The following is a 14040-nucleotide window of genomic DNA, read 5'->3' on the forward strand; positions in this document are numbered from 1 at the left end:
TTATTTGAGTCTTCTTTGATCTCTTATATGTATGATTGATTATAGCCTCGTATTTCTTCTCTGATATTTGGGTTTTGGTTGGCCAACTTGATCTATTTATCTCGCAATGAGAAGAGGTGCTTTGTGATGGGTTCGATCTTACGGTGCTTGACCCCAGTGATATAAGGGGAAACGACAGGTATGTATCGTTGCTATTAAGGATAACAAGATGGGGTCTATTTCTACATAAATAGATCTTGTCTACATCATGTCATTGTTCTTATTGCATTACTCCGTTCTTCCATGAACTTAATACACTAGATGCATGCTTAATAGCGGTCGATGTGTGGAGTAATAGTAGTAGATGCAGGTAGGAGTCGGTCTACTAATCTTGGATGTGATGCCTATATAATGATCATTGCTCGGATATCGTCATGATTATTTGAAGTTCTATCAATTGCCCAACAGTAATTGTTTTCCCACCGTTTGCTATTTTTCTCGAGAGAAGCCACTAGTGAGACCTATGCCCCCGGGTCTCTTCTCATCATATTTGCCTTTGTGATCTATTTTTATTTGCTTTTATTTTTAGATTTATTAAAACAAAAATACAAAAATACCTTGCTGCACATTTTTTTATTTTCGATCTATTTATTCTATCTATCGCAACTTTATCATGTCTTCTCGCCAATTTGAGGCACCATTACCCAAAAGGGATTGACAACCCCTTTAACACATCGGGTTGCGAGTATTTGATATTTCTGTACAGGGGTTGTTTACATTGTGTTGCTTGGTTCTCCTACTGGTTTCATAATCTTGGTCTCATCACTAAGGGAAATACCTACCGTCACTGTGCTGCATCATCCCTTCCTCTTTGGGGAAATATCGACGTAGTTCAAGCAGGCATCAAAAGGAATTTCTGGCGCCGTTGCCGGGGAGGATCTTCAACATCAACCAGGTTCCTAATCACAAATCTCATCTCCTTGCAATTTAAATTAGTTGCCATTTGCCTCTCATTTTCCTCTCCCCCACTTCACAAAAATTTGCCATTTTATTCGCCCTCTTTTTCGTTCGTCGTTTTCTCGTTAGATCTGTTTTTGAGTGCAATTTTCTTGAGTAGTCACCATGACTCAAGCGAACACCAAGTTGTGTTATTTCTCGAATACCAACAACAATGATTTTATTAGCACTCTGATTGCTCCTCCCTCTACTAGTGCAGAGTCTTGTGATATTAATACTGCTTTGCTGAATCTTGTTATGAAAGATCAATTTGCCGGTACTCCTAATGAGGATGTCGCGTCCCATCTTAACACATTCGTGGAATTATGATATGTGCAAAAGAAAAAAGATGTGGACAATGATGTTGTGAAGTTGAAATTGTTTCCATTTTCTTTGCGAGATTGCGCAAAAAATTGGTTTTCTTATTCGCCTCGCAATAGTATCGATTCTTGGAACAAGTGCAAGAATGCTTTTATTACTAAGTATTTTCGGCCCATGAAAATCATTTCCCTTAGAACCCAGATCATGAATTTCAAGCAACTTGAACATGAGCATGTTGCACAATCTTGGGAAAGGATGAAATTGATGCTAAGGAATTTCCCAACTCATGGGTTAAATCATTAGATGATCATGCAAAAAAATATGCAGGGTTGAATTTTGTTTCTAGTAATCTTTTGGATTCTTCCGCGGGGGGTACTTTTATGGAAATTACTTTGGGTGAAGCTACTAAATTTCTAGACAATATTATGGCCAATTACTCACAATGGCATACCGAGCGAGCTCCTATTAGTAAAAAAGTCAATTCGGTAGAAGAAATAAATTCTTTGAGTGAAAAAGTTGATGCTCTTACGAAGTTAGTTGCTAATAAAAGTGCTCCTATTTATTTTAATGATGTTCCTTTGTCTACTTTGATTGAGCAAAATAGTGATGCCATAGATGTGAATTTTATCTCGCGAAACAATTTCAATAACAATGCTTATAGAGGTAATTTTAATCCTAGGCCTTTTCCTAGTAATTCCTCTAATAATTATGGTAATTCCTATGGTAATCCTACTTATAATAATAATAGAAACACCTCTGATCTTGAGAATAATATTAAATAATTTATCAATACTCAAAAAGTTTTCAATGCTTCGATAGAAGAAAAGTTGAATAAAGTTGATGATATGTCTAGAAGTATTGATAGAATTTCTCATGATATAGAATATCTCAAGATGAATTTTTTTGTGCCAAAGGTTAAAGAATCAATTAAAGCTCTTTATGTTTCTATGGATGAAAGTAAGAAAAGAACCGCTATGCTTAGGGCTAAATGAGAATTTTTAGAAAGAGCGTTTTCTAGTGATTACTTCATAAGAGTGATGAAGATCTTAAAATGATTGGTGTTTCTTCTATTGATTCTTTGTTTAGTAAAATTAATATCGATTAAAAAAGGAACTAGAGAATAGTCAACTTTAGTTAGATGGCGTCCCTATGATTCGGAGGGTGAAAATCTTGTTGAGAAAATTGATAAAAGTGGCTTTTAAGAGGTCAAGACTTTAACTAGTTATGTGCCCACTATTTTGGATTACAAAGAGTTTAATTGTGATAGTTGATCTTTGGTTGATTGAATTACTTTGTTGCAATCCATGATAAATTCACCCCATGTGTATGAACAAAATAAGCTTTCACTAAACATATTGTTGATGCTATGATGAAAGCTTTTGAAGAAAAGTTGGAATTAGAAGTTTCAATTCCTAGAAAATTACATGATGAATCGGAACCTACCATCAAATTCAAGATTAAAAATTATGAGTGTTTTGCTTTATGTGACATTGGTGCTAGTGTTTCTACAATTCCAAAGTGTTTATGTGATGTGCTTGGTCTTACCGATATTGAAGAATGCTCTTTCAATTTGCATTTGGCGGATTCTACTATTAAAAAGCCTATGGGAAGAACTAATGACATTCTTATTCTTGCAAATAGGAATTATGTGCCCATAGATTTTATTGTTCTTGATATTGATTGCAAGCCATCTTGTCCAATTATACTTGGTAGACCGCTTTTACGTACTATTGGTGTCGTGATTGATATGAAAGAAGGCAATATTAAATTTCAATTTCCACTAGGGTATGGAACAACTTCCACTAAGGAAGGGTAGACCGTTGTGTGCTTGTTTTGATGATTCTATGGTTTTATTTGAAGAGTTTCTCCATAGAAAAGTTGGAATACAGTATATATAATGCAAAAATAAAATATTAATGGTTTTGCAATAGTACTTATAGTAGTGGTTTGCTTTCTTATACTAATGGATCTCAGGAAGGTTTTGTTGAGTTTTTTGTGATTGAAGTTTTCAAGTTTTGGGTGATCTTATGATGGATGAATGAATAAGGATTAGCAAAAGGCTAAGCTTGGGGATGCCCGAGGCACCCCAAGATAATATTCAAATAAGTAGCAAGCAAGTAAGCCTGGGGATGCCCCCGACTGGCATCCCCTCTTTCTTCTAACAACCATCGATATTTTACTTGGAGCTATATTTTTATTCGTCACATATTATGAGTTTTGCTTGGAGCGTCTTGTATGGTATGAGTCTTTGATTGCTTTGCTTTGTGTTTTAAGTATTTAATCCTTTCTAGACACACCTTTTTGAGAGAGCCAAAAATTATGCTATGATGCTTCACTTAAACTTTTAGAGCCATGGAATTGCTCTAGTGCTTCACTTATATATTTTTGAGCATGGTGTGCTTTGTTATTTTTGAAGAAATGCTCTCTTGCTTCACTTAGATTTATTTGGGAGTTAGTAAAAAAAATTAAGAAATTCTCTCTTGCTTCACTTAGATTATTTTGAGAGAAAGAAATATTATGTACATGTTCTTCACTTATATTTGTTTCAGCTTATTAAAAGCAACATATGAATATAGTCCCAAAGTGATAGATATCCAAGGAGGATATAATAAAAACTTTCATGAAGATCATTGGACAAAATAAACTATTGGTACTTACTAATGGTTTTGAGATATGATGATGTGATATGTGAGTCATGTTGATGAGTAATTATGCTTTAGTAAGAATATTGGTGTTAAGGTTTGTAATTCCCTATGCAAGCACGAAAGTCAATAGCTATGCAATTAAATTACATCTTACTTGTGGTGCATTATTCGGTGTTACTTATGCTTAATGCTTGGGTACGAGATTTTTTGTTTCTTGGTTGGTCTCTTCTCAATATTTTTGCTAGCCTTCGTTTTGCACTAAGTATGATCACTACTTGTGCATCCAAAACCCTTTAAACCAGTTTTTCCATATGAGTCCACTATTCCTACCTATATGCAGTATTTCCGTGCCGTTCTAAGCAAATTTGTGTGTGCCATCTCTAATTTTTAGAATAAATTTATCTTTTGTGTGCTCATACCGCTCGCAAGGCGGTGAGGGGTGGCCAATATTTTCCATGCTAGATGTGTTAATCTCACGATGAGTGTTTATTCACTTGTCATTGCACGAGATTATGGCAAAGGTATTAGGGATGCCCAGTCTCGAAATGAAAAATGAATTTACTTTATGTTGTCAAATAATAAATTCCTTGGAAGGTGTTGGTATGGAGGGCACCCGTGGATACAGACAAGCCATGGAAAGTGAAAGTATGGTGGAAAAAGGAATAAACTTTATTTTCTGTTTGGGAACCGCCTATGATGTATCTAGCATGGAAAGTGTTGGGAGCTCTAAGTCATTTTTGTTGGTGGGAAAAGTATGCCTCTCAAAATGTTTTTATCTCTCAATTTTTGCTTTGAGCTCTAGCACCTCTAAAATCCCTACTTCCCTCTATGAAGGGCCTTTCTTTTACTTTATGCAATTTTATTTGTAAATTTGAGTCTCCATCTTCTCTTATAAAGCACCAACTGAGGGGCATTATAATCGTATTTGAGCATTGGATGTAGCTAATATTCGAGTATGTTTCATGAATGGATCAATGATTGAGCATAATGGGCTAGGGATAACTTGCTTTAGTATTGATATTTTGAAAGACATGGTTGCTTGTTGGTATGCTTGAGTATTAAATTCTTCATGTCAAAACTAGATTATTGCTTTGAACCATATAAAAGTCCAAATGTCCATGCTACAAAGAAAGATTATGCGATGAACATGTTAGGCAGCATTCCACATCAAAAATTCTATTTTAATCATTTAACTACTCGAGGACGAGCAGGAATTAAGATTGGGGATGCTGATACTCTCCAACGTATCTATAATTTTTGATTGTTCCATGTTGTTATATTATCATTCTTGGATGTTTTACAATAATTTTATAATCATTTTATATCATTTTTTGGTACTAACCTATTAACATAGTGCCCAGTGCTAGTTGTTGTTTTCTACTTGTTTTTTACATTGCAGGAAATCTATACCAAATGTTATCCAAACACAGAGAAACTTTTTGTGGATTTTTTTGGACCAGAAGACATCCAGTGGGCCAAGAAAGGACCCTAGGGGAGCTCCAAGGGGAGGACAACCCACCAGGGCGCGCCTGGAGTCCCAGCCGTGCCCAGGTGGGTTGTGCCCACCTCGGTGGCCTCCCGCACCACCTCTTTGCTCTATAAATACCACAATATTACAGAAACGCTAGGGGATTCAATGAAAATCAATTCCAGCCGCCGCAAGTTCCAAAAACACTAGATCCAATCTACAAACCATCATAGAGGGGTTCATCATGTCCATTGGTGCCTCTCCGATGATGCGTGAGTAGTTATTTGTAGACCTACGGGTCCGCAGTTAGCAGCTAGATGGCCTCCTCTCTCTTTCTTGATTCTCAATACAATGGTCTCTTGGAGATCCATATGATGTAAGTTTTTTTGCGGTGTGTTTGTTGGGATCCGATGAACTTTCAGTTTATGATCAGATCTATGTTTTTATCCATGAAATTTATTTGAGTCTTCTTTGATCTCTTATATGCATGATTGATTATAGCCTCGTATTTCTTCTCCGATATTTGGGTTTTGTTTGGCCAACTTGATCTATTTATCTTGCAATGGGAAGAGGTGCTTTGTGATGGGTTCGATCTTACGGTGCTTGATCCCAGTGATAGAAGGGGAAACGACACGTATGTATCGTTACTATTAAGGATAACAAGATGGGGTCTATTTCTACATAAATAGATCTTGTCTACATTATGTCATCGTTCTTATTGCATTACTCCGTTCTTCCATGAACTTAATACACTAGACGCATGTTGGATAGCGGTCGATGTGTGGAGTAATAGTAGTAGATGCAGGCAGGAGTCAGTCTACTAATCTTGGACGTGATGCCTATATAATGATCATTGCCTGGATATCGTCATGATTATTTGAAGTTCTATAAATTTCCCAACAATAATTGTTTTCCCACCGTTTGCTATTTTTCTTGAGAGAAGCCACTACTGAAACCTACGGCCCCCGAGTTTCTTCTCATCATATTTACCTTTGCGATCTATTTTTATTTGCTTTTATTTTCAGATCTATTAAACCAAAAGTACAATACCTTGCTGCAGTTTATTTTATTTGCAATCTATTTATCCTATCTATCACAACTTTATCACGTCTTCTCACCAATATTAGGCACCGTTACTCGAAAGGGATTGACAACCCCTTTAATACATCGGGTTGCGAGTATTTGTTATTTGTATGTAGGGGATATTTACGTTGTGTTGTTTGGTTCTCCTACTGGTTCGATAAACTTGGTCTCATCACTAAGGGAAATATCTACTGTCGTTGTGCTACATCATCCCTTCCTCTTTCGGGAAATACCAACATAATTAAACCAGGCGTCAGGCCCCAAGATGGGTTCTCACGAGAACAGAAGCTTGCGACGGCAGAAAAGTTTTTTTGGTGTGCCCTCTGGTATACAGGGTATATTTGGGTATTTATGGAGCTAAGATTAGGGTTAGAGGAGCCATGGGGGCACAACCTCATATGGCCCCCCTTGGGCGCGTTTGGTGAGCTTGTCGCTCACCCGTGGACCTTCTAGCCTCCTCACGAAGCTTCCTAGGTGTCTTCTGGTCCAAGAAAAATCATCAAAAAGTTTCGTTCCGTTTGGTATTGATTTTCTGTAAAAGACAAAAATAAGGAAAAAAACAGTAACTCGCACTGGGCACTAGGTTAATAGGTTAGTCCCAAAAAATGTTATAAAATAACATAATAATGTGTATAAAACATCCAAGCTTGATACTATATGTTGGGAAACGTTGCATGGAAAACAAAAAAAAATTATATGCACACGCAAGATCTACCCATGGAGATGCATAGCTACGAGAGGGGGAGAGCATCTACATACCCTTGTAGATCGCTAAGCGTAAGAGTTTATCAACGTAGTTGATGTAGTCGTACACCTTCATGATCCATTCCGTTCAAGCACCGAACATATGGCACCTCCGTGTTCAGCACACGTTCATCTCAATGATGTCCTCACCTTGTCAATCCAGTAAGAGGAGCGAAGTAGTAGATGAGTTCCAGCAGCACGGCGGGTGGTGATGGTGGTAGTGGAACTATTTCTGCAGGGCTTTGCCAAGTACAATGGATTTAGAGCTGAGGATGAACTAGAGGGAGGAGATTAGAACCACATTAGGCTTCTAATTATGAGGATTAGAGGTAGCTAGGGCTAGCTCTAATTAGTTAACTAGGACCAACTAGAGGAGGCTCAAAAACTTGTGTTCTAGGGGCTAGCCCTGCTCCTCTATTTATATGTTGAGCCCTGGAGTCGTTACTTGGGGAGGGGGCCTCCCCAAAGTTGGTTTGGAATGCAAGGAAGAGTCCTTCTCGGATTCCAGCACCAGATGCCATGGTTCTTGGTGTCTGGCCTAGGGCCAGATGCTAGGGTCCCTCACGTCTGGTTTCTGACCTCCGCAAAACTTCCTTTTGCATCAACCTAATGCCCCATGGGCCTTACCCCTTGGCCCAACCAAAGTGTCCTTGCACCAGAACATTTCTGGAAACATCTGAAACCCTTCTGGTGAATTCCAGAACCCTTCTGGAGACCAAATACTATCATCCTATATATGAATCTTCACATCCGGACCATTACGGAGCTCCTCGTCATGTCCGTGATCTCATCCGGGACTCCGAACAACATTCAGTCACCAACATACATAACTCATATAATACTATATCATCAATGAACGTTATGCGTGTGGACCCTACGGGTTCGAGAATGATGTAGACATGACCGAGATGCTTCTCCGGTCAATAACCAATAGTAGGACCTAGATGCCCATATTAGTTCCTACATATTGTACAAAGATCTTTATCGGTCGAACCTTTTATGACAACATACGTAGTTCCCTTTGTCCATCGGTATGTTACTTTCCTGAGATTCGATTGTCGGTATCTCCATACCTACTTCAATCTCGTTACCGGTAAGTCTCTTTACTCACTCTGTAATACATCATATTGTAACTAAATCCTTAGTCACTTTGCTTGCAAGCTTCTTGTGATGCTATATTACCAAGAGGGCCCAGAGATACCTTTCGGTCATACGGAATGACAAATTCCAATCTCGATCCATGCGAACTCAACAGAAACCTTCGGAAATACCTGTAGAGCACCTTTATGATCACCCAATTACGAAGTGACGTTTGATACACACAAGGCATTCCACTGGAGTCCAGGAGTTGCATGATCTCATGGTCGAAGGAACATGTATTTGACATTATGAAAGGAGTAGCAATAAACTTAACAATCATATGTTATGCTAACGAATGGGTCTTCTCCATCACATCATTATCCTAATGATGTGATCCCATTATGAAACGACAATTCATGTCTATGGTCAGGAAACCGTAACCATCTTTTGATCAATGATCTAGTCTAGTAGAGGCTTACTAGGGACTTGGTATTTGTTTATGTATCCACACATGTATTTAAGTTTCCGATCAATACAATTATAGCATGAATAATAACCCTTTATCATGATTAAGAAAATATAATAATAACCACTTTATTATTGCCTCTAGGTCATATTCCAACAGTCTCTTACTTGCACTAGGGTCAATAATCAAGATTACATAGTAATGAATCTAACACCCATGGAGTCTTGGTGCTGATCATGTTTTTCCCATGGAAGAGATTTAGTCAACGGGTCTGCCACATTCAGATTCGTATGTACTTTGCAAATTTCTATGTCTCCATCCTTGACATAATCACAAATGGAGTTGAAGCGTCGCTTGATGTGTTTGGTTCTCTTGTGAAACCTGGGATCCTTAGCTATGGCAATTGCTCTAGTATTGTCACAAAAGATTATCATTGGACCCGATGCATTTGGTATTACACCTAGATCGGATATGAACTCCTTCATCCAGATTCCTTCATGCGCTGCTTCTGAAGCAACTATATACTCCGCTTCATATGTAGATCCTGCCCGACACTCTGTGTAGAACTACACCAACTGATAGCTCCACCATTCAATATAAATATGTATCCGATTTGTGACTTAGAGTCATCTGGATCTGTGTCGAAGCTAGCATCAATGTAACCCTTTATGATGAGCTCTTCGTCAAAAATATCCTTGGTCCTTTTCAGGTACTTCCGGATATTTTTGACCGCTGTCCAGTGATCCACTCCTGGATTACTTTGGTACCTCCCTGCCAAATATATGGCAAGGCACACATCAGATCTAGTACACTGCATGGCATACATTATAGAACCTATGGCTGAGGCATATGACAAGGCACACATCAGTCTGGACGGTCCCTCTTTACTGCCTTTAAGTGGCTTCTTTTGCTGATCAGGTCGAGAGCCCCTGAATCTGGCATTGACCGTTGTGTTGTCCGGGCTCTCTTCCTTGTTTTGGCGTCTGTGTTTATTACACCGTGGCTTCCCATTGCCATCCCTTATTTCGGATGTGCTGGGGTTGCTGGTGCCTTTACGGGCTAGCCAGCTATCTTCACCCGTGCAAAAGCGGGTCATAAGGCTTGTTAAGGCTGCCATTGTCCTTGGCTTTTCTTGGCCGAGGTGTCTGGCGAGCCATCGTTGCGGATGCTGTGTTTGAATGCTACTAAGGCTTCGACGTCTAGACAATCGACAATTTGATTCTTCTTAGTGAGGAATCTGTTCCAAAGCTTGCGGGCAGACTCTCCGGGCTGTTGGATTATGTGACTTAGATCGTCTGCATCCAGAGGCCAGACATAAGTCCCTTGAAAATTGGCCCTGAAAGCATCCTCGAGTTCCTCCCAACTCCCAATTGAATTTTCGGGGAGGCTTTTCAACCAGTGTCGAGCTGGTCCCCTGGGTCTGTCGTGGTAACCACTACGGAAAGGGACGATATCAAAGATTAACTCTTCGCTTCGGAAGTTGTCCGGAGATCTGAAGACCACTTCCAATGTTATAGAGCCCGTACAGCGGGCCTCTACTCCAAGAATTACACCTTTAAAGGTGGTTTTGGTGGGCTTGATCCTTGAGGGGTCGATGCCCATTTTGAGCACTGCGTCCTGATAAAGCAGGTTCAGGCTGCTGCCGCCATCCATAAGGACTCGCGTGAGGTGGAATCTGTCGATGATTGGGTCTAAGACCAATGCAGCTGAGCCGTCATGACGGATGCTAGTAGGATGATACCTACAATCAAAGGTGATCGGACAAGCTGACCATGGGTTGAACTTGGGGGCGACTGGCTCCATCGCGTAGACGTCCCGTAGTGCTCACTTCCGTTCCCTCTTGGGGATATGAGTGACGTAGATCATGTTGACCATTTTCACCTAGGGGGGGGGGATTTCTTCTGTCCCCCCGTGTTCAGACGTCGGGGCTCCTCGTCATCGTCGTTGTGCAGCCCCTTGTCCTTGTTTTCGGCATTTATTTTGCCGGCCTGTTTGAATACCCAGCAGTCTCTGCTGGTGCGGTTAGTTGGCTTGTCCGGGGTGCCATGAATTTGGCACGAGCACTCCAGTATACGGTCCAGAATGGACGGTCCCTGATTGTTTCTTTTGAACGGCTTCTTCCGCTGCCCGGACTTGGATCCGCTGAATCTGGCATTTACTGCCGTGTCTTCAGTGTTGTCGCTCTTGTTCCGTCGCTTATGTCTGTTGCGTCGTGGCTTGCCGTTACTGTCGTGGAGATCCGAAGTGCCGGAATGTGGCGTGGTGCCGCTGCGAGCCAACCAGCTGTCCTCACCCGCGCAAAAGCGGGTCATTAATGTTGTGAGGGCTGTCATGGACTTGGGTTTTTCCTGGCCGAGGTGTCGAGCGAGCCACTCGTCACAGATATTATGCTTAAAAACCGCCAGGGCTTCGGTGTCCGGATAGTCGACTATTTGGTTCTTTTTAGTTAGGAACCGGGTCCAGAATTTCTGGGCTGACTCTCCGGGCTGTTGAGTAATGTGGCTCAAGTCATCGGTGTCCGGTGGTCGCACATATGTGCCCTGGAAGTTGTCGAGGAATGCGTCTTCTAGGTTTTCCCAACTGCCAATGGAATTTGCTGGCAGGCTGTTTAGCTAGTGTCGGGCTGATCCTTTGAGCTTAAGGGGAAGGTACTTGATGGCATGTAGATCGTCTCCTTGGGCCATGTGAATGTGGAGAAGGAAATCTTCGATCCACACTGCAGGATCTGTTGTGCAATCGTATGATTCGATGTTTACGGGTTTGAACCCTTCTGGGAATTCATGATCTATCACTTCGTCAGTGAAGCAGAGGGGGTGTGCGGCGCCTCTGTGCCGGGCTATGTGGCTACATAGTTCGAATTGGTCTGGCTTGTTGTGTTCGGCCCGGCCGTACTTGTTGATAGTGTATCTGGCGTGACGGTCATCATCACGCGCTCGGGCGGGCCCCTGCGATCCGTAAATCGATCTTGGCTGTCCTGCTTTGTTTTCCAGTATATCTTGCAGGTCTTGCCTGTTGCCCCGGGCCGTAGTGTATTGGCATGGGGGTGCGGGCTGGTATTCGGGCTAATATCCCGTTTTATCCCGGCCACGGGGTGGCCGGTCAGCCGTTTGGCACTCGAGTCCGTATTCCTTGGCTGCCAGGACTTCAGTCCATCTATCTGTGAGCAGGTCTTGATTAGCCTGGAGTTGCTGCTGCTTCTTCTTCAGGCTCCTCACAGTGGCAATAAGATAGCGCTTGAAGCGCTCCTGCTCCATGGGATCCACGGGCATGCCGAACTCGTCGTCGCCGAGGCTAATCTCGTCTTCGGAGGGGTGGCATATAGTTGTCCTCCTTCGGATATCCATTAGTCGCCTGTTCATCTGGGCTGACCTGCTCATCTTCCTGTTCGGCATGCTCGAAGGCGGGCTGGTCAGGGTTGTATTCCTCTTCGGCACCCTCCGGATTGCTTTCATCTCCTGGGCCGGTATTGCTATGGCGGGGCTTGGAGCGGCGCCGACGACGCCCATGCTTTGATTTTCTCCCTGAGGGGTTATCCTCCGTTGCCTCGTCGCCATTGGTTTCCTTCGGAGTGTCCACCATGTATATATTGTATGAGGAGGTGGTTGTCCACCGCCCTGTCAGCGATGGCTCCTGTACTTCTCCTGCATCATCGTCCATACCGTCGATGTCTTCGGAGTCGAAGTCAAGCACGTCGGTTAAATCATCGACCGTGGCAATGAAGTGGGTGGTCGGTGGGCTGCAAATTCCTTTGTCGCCTGCTTCCCACTCAAGCCGGACAGAGTTCGGCCCAGAGCCTCCTGACAACGAGAGAGACTTTAATGAGTTTAGCATTTCGCCAAAGGGCGGGTGCTGGAAGATATCCGCAGCGGTACACTCCATTACCGGAGCCCAACCTGGCTCGACTGGCTCGAGGGTGTGCGGACCGGAACCAACAACCGGATACGAGTCCGGGGCCCCGGGGTTACAGGCTTCCACAGAGGTGAGACCTGTATTCGGCTCCACCACCGATGAGTGTGCGGCCTGTGGGGCGGGGTCCACCCCTCCGTCCTTAGGCAACGCAACCTGCTACGGATTTAGATCTGAGACTTTTACTGAAGGGGTGATATCCCGAGCATCGTCCGACGGCAGGTCTAAGCCGTGCTCATCCTGACTGTTCGGTGCTCTTCGTGCAGGCCCAAATCCGTCGAAGATCAAGTCTCTGTGAATATCCGCCGTGTAGTTCAAGTTTCCGGACATGACCTGGTGGCCAGGGGCGTAGCTGTCGATCTGCTCCAGATGGCCAAGCAAATTGGCCTGCAGTGCGAAGCCGTCGAACACGAAGATCTGTCCGGGGAAAAAAGTCTCCCCCTGGACCATGTTGTTGACGATTGAAGGCGCCATCAAGCCTTGCAGCGACGACACAGAGGAATTCTCAATGAAAGCACCAATGTCGGTGTCAAAACCGGCGGATCTCGGGTAGGGGGTCCCGATCTATGTGTCTAGGCTGATGGTGACACGAAGCGAGGGACACAATGTTTACCCAGGTTCGGGCCCCCTCGATGGAGGTAAAATCCTACTTCCTGCTTGATTAATATTGAAGATATGAGTAGTACAAGAGTAGATCTACCACGAGATCGTACAGGCTAAACCCTAAGAGCTAGCCTATGATGGTATGGTTGTAATTGTGATCGGCCTTCTAAGGTCCAACCTCTCCGGTTTATATAGACATCGGAGAGGGCTAGGGTTTACACGGAATCGGTCACAAGGAAGGAAACACAATATCCGGATCGCCAAGTTTGCCTTCCACGCAAAGGAGAGTCCCATCCGGAGATGGGCTTGTATAGTCCGAAACGCCGAGTCTTGAGTCTTGTATCTTCACGCTTCAATAGTCCGGACGATGTATACAATCCAGCTGTCCGGATACCCCCTAATCCAAGACTCCCTCAGGGTCCCTTCATCACTGATAAAGTTCTCACCGGAGGAGTGTACCGTCTGCACAATGCATCTGATAACAGACTCGAGCCGAACCCATGGAACGCGGCCAGACTCCGAAGATTCTACGCCTAGCGCAGAACTCACTGTTCGTCTCCTTACCTCCGCTTCTTCAATTATGTTCTCTTTCTTCCTTTCTCGCCCTCTTTTTCCTTTTCGCATACAGCCTTAAAAACTGTACGGATGCTCTGATCACTCCGGCCGCACTATGCATGCACACTATACTTGGGGGCATCCTATACGGAAGCTAAATATAACTACTTTAATGGCTTTCTGCCAGCCACATA

This window comes from Triticum aestivum, chromosome 4B (assembly GCF_018294505.1).
Source record: "Triticum aestivum cultivar Chinese Spring chromosome 4B, IWGSC CS RefSeq v2.1, whole genome shotgun sequence".
In the NCBI taxonomy this organism is placed as follows: domain Eukaryota; kingdom Viridiplantae; phylum Streptophyta; class Magnoliopsida; order Poales; family Poaceae; genus Triticum; species Triticum aestivum.